Source organism: Triticum aestivum, chromosome 6D, assembly GCF_018294505.1.
Source record: "Triticum aestivum cultivar Chinese Spring chromosome 6D, IWGSC CS RefSeq v2.1, whole genome shotgun sequence".
In the NCBI taxonomy this organism is placed as follows: Eukaryota; Viridiplantae; Streptophyta; class Magnoliopsida; order Poales; family Poaceae; genus Triticum; species Triticum aestivum.
The window spans coordinates 158935117-158945646 of NC_057811.1; the positions used below are offsets into that span (position 1 = coordinate 158935117).

The 10530-nt window shown below is 41.1% G+C and overlaps 2 long non-coding RNA genes across 2 annotated transcripts; both read left to right on the forward strand.

Moving 5' to 3' along the window:
• The first annotated feature begins 2193 nt into the window (after positions 1 to 2193).
• On the forward strand, positions 2194 to 4461 carry LOC123141375 (uncharacterized). The gene is made up of 5 exons (XR_006470237.1): positions 2194 to 2348; positions 2431 to 2490; positions 2567 to 2618; positions 3497 to 3543; positions 3640 to 4461. It is a non-coding gene; the product is annotated as an uncharacterized lncRNA (long non-coding RNA).
• A 404-nt stretch (positions 4462 to 4865) lies between these two features.
• Positions 4866 to 6983, forward strand: LOC123141376 (uncharacterized). Its single transcript, XR_006470238.1, has 4 exons — positions 4866 to 5428; positions 5519 to 5572; positions 5663 to 6100; positions 6191 to 6983. It is a non-coding gene; the product is annotated as an uncharacterized lncRNA (long non-coding RNA).
• The last annotated feature ends 3547 nt before the right edge of the window (positions 6984 to 10530 follow it).

The following is a 10530-nucleotide window of genomic DNA, read 5'->3' on the forward strand; positions in this document are numbered from 1 at the left end:
GGGTCTAGAACAAAATGGGACTTTATAAAACCCAATCAATATGAGCTTTATTTCCATTTATATCCTTGGTTTGTATCAACATGGGATGCAAGATCACCATGAGACCAAACCAAGATAGACATATTTTTATTCTTGAATTGTATCAACATGGGATACAAGATCGCCATGAGACCAAAACAAGACGAGCATAACTTTTGGCCTTGACTTGTATCAACATGGAGATGCAAGATCACCATGAGACCAAAACAAGAAATATTTTAGTTGCATCATGTGCACTTAGTTTGCATCATTATAAGATTGAGGAGTGATATATGACCACTAGGCATCTCATGCATTATCTTGATTTGTATCAGCATGGGATCAAGATCACCATGAGACCAAAACAAGAAGAATTTTGTGGGTAGAACCAAATATATATGAGATATGTGGTGAAAATAAAGCATCATCGATGGATATATTTTAATCTTGAACTGTATCAACATGGGATGCAAGATCATCATGAGACCAAAACAAGAAGGAACATATTTTTATACTTGAATTGTATCAACATGAGATGCATAATTCCATGAGACCAAAACAAGATGAACATGACTTAACCATGGTTTGTATCAACAAGGGATGCTCGATCCCATGAGACCAAACTAGGTGTGCTATATGGAGTGATCGTAGAACACCGGTAGTACTTGAGACATATGGTGCAAGAGGAACGCATCAAGAAGGGAGCAAGGAGGTAGCCATGTATTCTCACCTTGCCTTAGTTTTTTCTCCCGTACGTGTAAGGTGGTGATGTAGATGAGCAACACCGGCGTGTAGCAGCTCGTGGGCGGTGCAGATGATGAGCAGCCGGTGACGAATGGCGCGGACGGCGAGCGGTCGGCGATGTGTGTGGCCAATGAGGAGCAGCGCGACGGCGACGGCGACGACGACGACGAGCGGCCGGCGGACGACGAGACGAACGGCCGGCGACGACGGCGAGACGAACGGCTGGCGGCGACGACGGCGAGCGGACGGCCGGCGGCGACGACGAGCGGCGTTGCAGCGTATGTATGTGCGTGGGAGTGATGGACAGGAAATAGAACAAGCGATGGATGGATGGATGATGAGCAAGCAGCCGCAACACATTGGTCTGGCTGGTATTTATAGGAGCGGAGAGAGCAGCAGAAGCCTTCAGCTGGATGCACGTTCTTCAGATCGTGCACAAAACTTGGCCGATTGGATTTCTCCTATACGATCAGTTTTCTTTAATGGGCTTTGAGTGTTTAGTTGGATGGGCCCAGCTGACTATAATATGTTTAATGCAGGCAGGCCATACGTGTTGTGGGCATGGGCCGGCTAATTACTTAATTAGCTTTTAATCTTGCCGCATAATTAACCCATGCATAACACATGCATGCATGTAGCTCATACTTGCACCATACATGTACGTAGCCATATGTATGACTGAGCTAGCTAGGCCAAATTAATTATCGTGACACAGGACAGTATTTTTTCGTTGATAATTATACGATGTCTTGACATTTTCTTTACACATCATTGCGTGTTATATTATTTTACGCGAACATTATCATGCCAATATTTTTTTAGCGGTGACGGAATAATAATGCTAGTAAATATGATATAATATTTGGCAATATTAGCGTCTGTGGATTTGTGCCAACGTCGGGATTTCTCCGTTGATGATGGCGTATGTGTACAAAAGTCATATGTCCTCTAATTTATGTGACGGTATGGCTCCTTCCCTTTTATTTTCGGGTCTGTTATTTTATCATTGTATTTTTTTATTTGTGTATTCGGCAATTCACTTTTTTGTTTTATCATTTTACATAAATGATTTTATTTGAATAATATCTATGCGCCATATTTTACCTTTGGCCGAAATCGGTGTCAACAGATGCCCCTCGAGGTCTGAATGCGAATGATTTTTTTATTCGGATCCAGATCTCGAAAATACATGTATCCTCCTTTTTTTAACGTGCCTCCAAGAATTGGCTTAGCCCTGGCAGTGTGTGCGTACTTTAAACTGGCCGGCTTGACGTTAGCCCAGGTGCGTACAGTACCTATGAAAGTTTGTTTGGATCTTTCAACTGGATAAGGCCTTAATCTTGGAGGTTTGTTATGAGTCTGTGGGTTTGATAATTAGTTGAGACTCCTAAGGCTAAGGAGCTAATGGTTTGAACTGCTAGCGTTGTTGCCGATATCTCAGTAGCGTGCTGAGCAGCACTTTTCTCGTCGTTGGTTTGGTAACCAAACCAGCGTATTTTCTTCTTCCTATATCCTTTAACTTCAGTTTGTGTGCTACTACGGCGCCTTGGCGATCTTTATCTAGCTCTGCTCTTCGGAGACTTCCGGTATGTATCGTGATTAAATCAACGATTGCATCTGGTCTTCCGTCTCCGTCATGCAACTGATCTCCAGTTTATCTTTTGTTAGGCACAAAAGCTAGCAACCCCCGCAGAAGTGCAGATCAATTCCTGCCTCAGATGCCGATGAGTATGTGATTGCTTTCCTTAGGAGTACGTGATTCATGTACCTTATCCTAACCCTAATCTCTTCCTATTTTTTTTAGGTGAGCTGATTACGATCTAGTAGAATTGATGGGATGTTTCCTCTCCGGCCAGGTACCATAACTTCAAGGCCCGTCTCCTTCTTGTCTTTGTTTGAAAGTAGGATATATACCGTAGTCATGCACGCAATGCACAGCGTACAACGTGTGATTTTTCGTTTATATATGAGGATGGTGTCTCTTCTGAATGTATGTGTGATCAAGCAACATCTTGGTTTCACGGTTGGCGTGCCGGCAAGTTTGTTTGAACTTGGTCCATCGTACAGCCGTGAAGACTTATGTGTGTAGTATAGATCCCTTTCATCTTTGATTGATTTTCTTTTATGTAACCTATGCCAATAATTTCCTCACGAATTTCGCTCGGCAAGTTCTTATATGAGAATGGCCTGTCGTACAACCGTTGAGATCAGAAAGTATAGCATATATGTTTACAACATGATTTCTTCTTTTTTTCGCTTGGTCAGTCATACAAGTGCGGAGATGATTACAAGTGCCATGTATATTTATTATGCCAGCAATGTGTTTTTCTCACGGTGGGTGTCCCGGCGAGTCCCTATGTGGGCTTGGTCCGTCGTACGACCGTGGAGATGATTATAAGTGCCACATATATATTATGTCGAAAATTTATTTTTCCCACGGTTGGCGTCCCGACAAGTTCCTACGTGGGCTTGGTCCGTTGTACGACCGTGGAGGCAATTATTAGCGCCACATATAGATTATGTTGAAAATATATTTTTCCTACGGTTGGCGTCCCGGCAAGTCCCTACGTGGGCTTGGTCCGTCGTACGACCGTGGAGACGATTATAAGCGTCACATATATATTATTTCAAAAATATGTTCTCTTTTTTGCAACAAGCACATCATAACATATACATCATATGCTTGGGTCTGATGTCTTTTATTTACTCGAGTGTTTCCTTTTTTGTTTTACAGGGAAAGTATTTAAATTGTTGGCTGAAGATAGTTGCTAATAAAGCTAGGTAACCCACGGTGATGTTCCCTTCTTTTTTTTAACTAGGCATTTCTTTTACACATACACATACCGTCATATTCATTTTATGCCTTTTTGCATATAGATGGCGCATGGTGAAGGGTCTGTTCCTTCCAATGAACTATCAATTTGTCAGTTAGCTGAGCGGCATCTATATGAGCCTAATACTAGTGAAGAGGTCAACCCAGTGATCAGACAGCAGGTGCTCGCACATGCGGATTTGACGCGCCATCCTCGTGGTTGGAATGTGGGGTCTACCCTTAGTGACTATTCTTTTCATCCACTAGCACCTTATCCTAAACCTGATCATGAAGCCTACACCCTAGGGACAAGGATGGTAGCAAAAGGTCTAGGTTGGGATGGTCACACAGCCGAGTATGTTCCGCAACCCAAAGGCTATGTTGAGTGGGGCATCTCTATATTGAATAACCACTCGTTTTGTTTGAAAGGAGAAGCGGAGAACACCGATTACATATATGGGGCCATTTATTGCTCCCTCGGTGAATATGAAGTTTCAGATTCGTTACTGAGGTCACTACTGGAACGATGGGATCTAGAAACAAATACTTTTCTTTTTTCATCTGGTGAACGCACCGTGACTCTGCTTGACATGCTTCTAATGTCGGGTCTTCCTTCAGTTGGAGATCCATACGAGGAATATGTTCCCTCTATAGATGACCTAGAACCTTCAAAGCTTATGTTCCCAAATTTCTTATCCGGCCTTTTAGAAGAATTCTATCAGCTCAGCCGCGAAAATGGAAGTGTGACTTTTCAAGTCTGGTGTGACCATTTCCATAACAAACGCGAACGCACTTCATCTTTCACCTCCTTTCGGGAACAACACATGTACATTGCGGCTTTTATAGCCCACTGGCTTTGCTCTCACGTGGTTGTTGGTGGGGGGCCTTATATTCGTCCCGGTGTCCTTCTTATGGCCTCTTGAATCGTTTCGGGACGCAAGATCTCTTTGGCTCCCTCAGCACTTTGTTCATTGTATTATTCTCTTCGAAGGATCAGTATGCACCCCGTCGCTCCCTCTTATGAGAAGAGATTTTGGCCAGTACATTATATCGCGGGGTGGATGGGTCTTTATCTAAGAAAACCATTTAAGGACAAAGTGAAAGGGAAACATCTTCCAGATGTTAAGCAATTGCCGATGCAACCAACCATGGTTAAAACTATGTTTCGGGTTCCCATAACTTTCAGTCCTGCTATGGCACGCACTTTCCTTGATGACCGAGCCTATATTTTTTGGAATCCGTATACTCCAAACAACTTAGTCGGGGTGGATCAGTTACAAAGGTCCTTCACCATTTCTTCACATCGGGGTATGCTTCCATGGAGGCGTGCTACTGATGTTGATGATCTTTGCATAGCGGAGCCATATCATCCTGATCGAGTTGCACGACAACTTACTTTGAGACAACAAGTGCCCTATGCTCCGTTGGTCAGCGTGTACACAAAGGAGGATACTGGCGTTGCATATGCGTATTGGTCGCATTTGTTACGCTCGGACCAAGGAGAGTTCCAGTACCTTCTTAATGATGCGCATGAGGCATTTTCTTCTGTGGCCTGGAACAAGTGGTGGGTGGGATTTATGAAACCATTTAACAACATATTCAATACTCTTCGTCCGGGCAAATGGTCCGAATTATTATCCGCGGAAACGTAATTTTCCGAAACGCGGAGAGGAGTACATAGTTCCTCGCAAGCTTTTAGAGAATGATTTTGTTGTTATAAAGGAAGTCTCTGCCGGGGGTAAGGAGGAACATATTGCAGCCATCAAATTGAATGGAAAGAGAATTATGGACCACTGGCGTCCCATTTTGTGTGGCTTTCTCTCAAATGATGAACCTTTAATTAACTCTAAAAAGGTAAGATATATACCTCTATATATATTTGGTACTACCATAGTTCGTTTGCTCCTTTCTTTGTCTCATTTTTTCTATATCTCCTTTTAATAGAAGAAGCGAAAGGTTAAGGATGCTGTCGCTACTCAACCCATGAAATCTAAAGAGGTGAGTTAATGGTCTGCGTACAACTTGTTCATTTTCTTTGTTGTACTAATCAGTACTAATAATATCATCCTTTTATATATGTGGCTGCAGCAAAGTGGCGTACCAAAGTCTGTTGTTGCAGTTGGTTCTTCCTCTGCTCATCCATTGCTAGTGGGTAGTGATGATCTTCCGGAAACTGCCCCGGCCACCGGCGGACAGAAGCGTAGAAATTTATCACCCACTCATGCTGACGAGGAAGAGAGGCTCCCCCTCAAGCGCAAACTTGATTTTTCCCAAGAATATGATTTTTATGAACCAATAACATTGGACAGTCATTAGATGTTGAACTCAGTAGCTTTGTTAACGATGAAGATTTTGGCCATGTTCTCACTGGAGAAAAGGACCATGGCCTTGGTGACCTCTTCAATTTATCCGTCGAGGATTATACCATTGGCGAGTGTGGCATAAGTCGTCCATTTTCCAGCCCGGGTGTGACTGAAGCTGTGCCCCATACCCCTAGTGCTCTTGATTTCTTGTCAACTTTACCTGGTAGTTTATTTACTTATAAATATTTATTTAATTGGCCGTGTCTATGAACCATCATTATCATCAAATTCTCATGACTCTTCCTTTTTTTAGGTTGCGACCAAGAAATTCGCCACTCACAAGACCCTGAGGTGATGGTTGTATCAGGGAAAGGCGCACAGATGGACTGCAGTTTCATCAAGGACACGTTTATGGATGCTACAGATTTTGTAGTGAAACGAGCCCTCGAAGGACTGAACGACTCTACCCTTGGTGATCCCGAGGGACGCACCATGCTTGAGAGCGTTTCTCAAATGCTGCCCACGCAAGTGCCTGAGGTAGCTAAGGTGCAGGCCATGTTGGTCGGGCTTATTAACCTTAGTTGGAGGGTGGCCAGACTGAATTCACGAAGGAATCCGAGCGAGATGAACATGTTGTTGCTGAAGTAGAACTTAAGATTAAGTCTGGCCATGAGGTTTCCAAGGCCACAATTGAGGACTTATCTGACGTAGAAAAGAAGTGCACTGAAATGGAGGCACGGGAAGCAGAGCTGAAGGCTCATCTTGAAGAGGTTACTGCTACTTTGCACAGGCTTAAATTGGAAATGGAACAGCGCCGACAAGCACATGATGACCATCAATCTGAACAGAAGAAGTTGGTGAAGAGTCTACAGGATACCAATGCTGGCAAACGTACAAGGCTTGCTGAATTTAAACAAAAGACAACAGATTTAAAGACTCAAGCAAGTCAGTTGTTGAACAACCTGCAGAACTAGCGAGCTCCTTGAGAAGGCCTAGGCTTCGCTTAGTTTTTTTATTTAGCCATTTCAATTCATCATTTCTCTTTAAATCATTTTATGTTCAGTACTCAGTTTCACTTCAAATGTAGCAGTACTTTGTTTATTCACGTGGGAACTCCAAATTTTATGCATGATGTGCTAGTACGCCAGCTTTGACGTTGAAGCATCTTATTTATTTACACTATCGTTGTGTATGGCCTGAAGCCTTATTTATTTTATTCTATTTGTTTATTATGTAAATGCATGTACGTACCATTTTTTTGTACGACGGTTTAAGCTTATGAAGTCTGGAGCCTGCTTGATGTTTATTTTTTTATTACCCCTTTTTTTACATCACAGTTTATACTCGTAAGTCATTGGAGTTTTCTGTTTGTGCCCCAATTTATACTCGTAGGGGTGTGGAGTATTTTGGATGATCTTTTTTTTGCATCACAGTTTATACTCGTAAGTTGTTGGGGTATTTTTTTTGCGCCCCAGTTTACACTCATGAGGGTATGGAGTGTATATTTTTTCTATGTGCCCCAGTTTAAACTCGTGAGGGTATGGAGTATACTTTTTCTTATGTGCCCCAGTTTAGACTCGTGAGGGTATGGAGTATATTTTTTCTTATGTGCCCCAGTTTAGACTCGTGAGGGTATGGAGTGTATTTTTTTATGTGTGCCCCAGTTTAGTCTCCTGAGGGTATGGAGTGATTTTTTTTTCTATCATAGTTTAGACTTGTAAGTTTATTGGAGTGTTTTTTTGGTGCCCCAGTTTAGACTCGTGAGGGTATGGAGTAATATATTTTTTCTATCACAGTTTAGGCTCGTAAGTTTATTGGAGTGTATTTTTTGGGTGCCCCAGTTTAGACTCGTGAGGGTATGGAGTGTATATATATTTTTCGGGTGCCCCAGTTTAGACTCTTGAGGCTATGGAGTACGTCTGATGAATTTTCCTTTTTTTGGCATCACAGTTTATACTCGTAAGTCATTGGAGTTTTTTTGTGTGTCACAATTTTCTTTAAATAAGTGCACATAATGTTGCAACATTTGTATTGCGAGCATTAATGCAAAATATAAGTCATTTCTATTCAGATTCACTTGTCTTCTATGAGAACAAAATGATGATGATACAAGAATATTTGCTTCCCTGCATCGTCCTATTAAAAATGCACCTTGCAAAATAGGCATAACCATAATATAAAGAAACAATGGTCGTGTACATATTTTCCTTGATCAAGACTCAACAACCTTTTCTTACGTACTTCACATGGGAAGAAACATTTCAACATGCTCTAAGATAACCAGTTACATACTTCACCTAGAAACAAACATTTCAGTGGGTTCTAAGATAACCGGTTATGTTGGAATGTCGCCTATAAACCTCGAAGCTCGCATAGGCATCCAAGCATGCATACTTGATCTGGTACAACTGGAGATGCAGCAGTAGTCTTCCAACTTTCACTTAGTGAGGTCATGATAGGACCAATTGGCACATCAAGCCAAAGGTCACCGAAGCGAAGGGTCACAAATTGCTGCACTTGGCCCTCTATACCTTCAAAATAAAGAAAACCATATATTAGTTTTCTTTGACTTTTTTTTTGTATATGGGTACATAATGTTTTATGCTTTATGTACTATGGGAATTCATATGTTGCAATCCTATGTTGGAATTCAAAGATGAGGGGAGAAATATGTCCCACCGGGCGTGCTAGAATCTGATGACGGGAAAATTGCGGGCGTGAGAACACGCGTCCACGTCATTGATACAGAGTGAATAATTTAAATGCATAAAGAAAATGGAGATCAAACATTGCAGGTACTTTATTTCCAGAACTTTTACATTTACATAAAAGATCTGTTAATTACATCTCCGTAGAGAAAACCCCTGATTAAGAATTCCAACTATCCTATTACATAGAATTGCATCACACGAGTACTACAAAATATAGAAATAAAAGAAGACTACAAAATGTAGAAATAAACATCCTCCTCGCTGTCTTCGACGTCGGCGTACTCGGAGAGCCTTGAACTTCGTCTATGCTAACATATGCGTTGCATAACATTCATGATTTGACAATGTTCATTCATATAGCGCGTTCATGCCTAGCTCATTAACCATCGCAAATATGTAGTGGTTGTCTTTTTAGTCATATGAAGATCTATTTAATGGTTAACTAGCCGGGCTAACGTGCGTATGTGCAATATGGGGCATAACTCTTTTTATGAGTTAATTTTGACACACATGTGATTTCTGTGTGCATGCCTGAAATAGCGGAATATTTGATTTACTTTATAGCAACGTATATAGCGTTGCACCGAGCCATCATATGCGAGGGCTATATGAAATTTGGTGATGGCATATTCAATTGCACTATGCCATGTTTAGTGCAATCAACATAGGCTATGACCCTAGTTAAATTTTGTAGATGCATGCACCTATATGAAACGAATGCATGATTTGGTTTTAATTTATCTGAGAGATTATCTTATGCGACTAAGTGAATCTAGTCAAATATTTATGGGTTTGAATGAGAATATTTCTTTTATAAAGTTTCACTTCACTTGTATTAGTACTAACATCATGTAGCAACTTCGTGCCCATGTGTAGCATAACCAACTGAAGTATGTTGATTTCTTCTTGTTTGTATTATCACCAACGTAGCACAACTGTATGCTCGTAGTGTAACCAAACAGAAGTATATATCAGTTTATATTTTGCATGGACATGATGAAGTATATGACAATTCTCAAAGTCTAGATATATGACCCTAAACTATGAAGAGAAAAAGTCATGTATATTTAGTTGACATGGCTTTGCTTCACATGGGTTTTCACTAGTACAAAATCCGAGCGTATAATGCTACTTCTTGAGACTAATGAACATATAGCCGCATGGACCAAGTTTACACCCTATACTGATGCATTTATGGGTCTAGAACAAAATGGGACTTTATAAAACCCAATCAATATGAGCTTTATTTCCATTTATATCCTTGGTTTGTATCAACATGGGATGCAAGATCACCATGAGACCAAACCAAGATAGACATATTTTTATTCTTGAATTGTATCAACATGGGATACAAGATCGCCATGAGACCAAAACACGATGAGCATAACTTTTGGCCTTGACTTGTATCAACATGGAGATGCAAGATCACCATGAGACCAAAACAAGAAATATTTTAGTTGCATCATGTGCACTTAGTTTGCATCATTATAAGATTGAGGAGTGATATATGACCACTAGGCACCTCATGCATTATCTTGATTTGTATCAGCATGGGATCAAGATCACCATGAGACCAAAACAAGAAGAATTTTGTGGGTAGAACCGAATATATATGAGATATGTGGTGATAATAAAGCATCATCGATGGATATATTTTAATCTTGAACTGTATCAACATGGGATGCAAGATCACCATGAGACCAAAACAAGAAGGAACATATTTTTATACTTGAATTGTATCAACATGAGATGCATAATCCCATGGGACCAAAACAAGATGAACATGACTTAACCATGGTTTGTATCAACAAGGGATGCTGGATCCCATGAGACCAAACTAGGTGTGCTATATGGAGTGATCGTAGAACACCGGTAGTACTTGAGACATATGGTGCAAGAGGAACGCATCAAGAAGGGAGCAAGGAGGTAGCCATGTATTCTC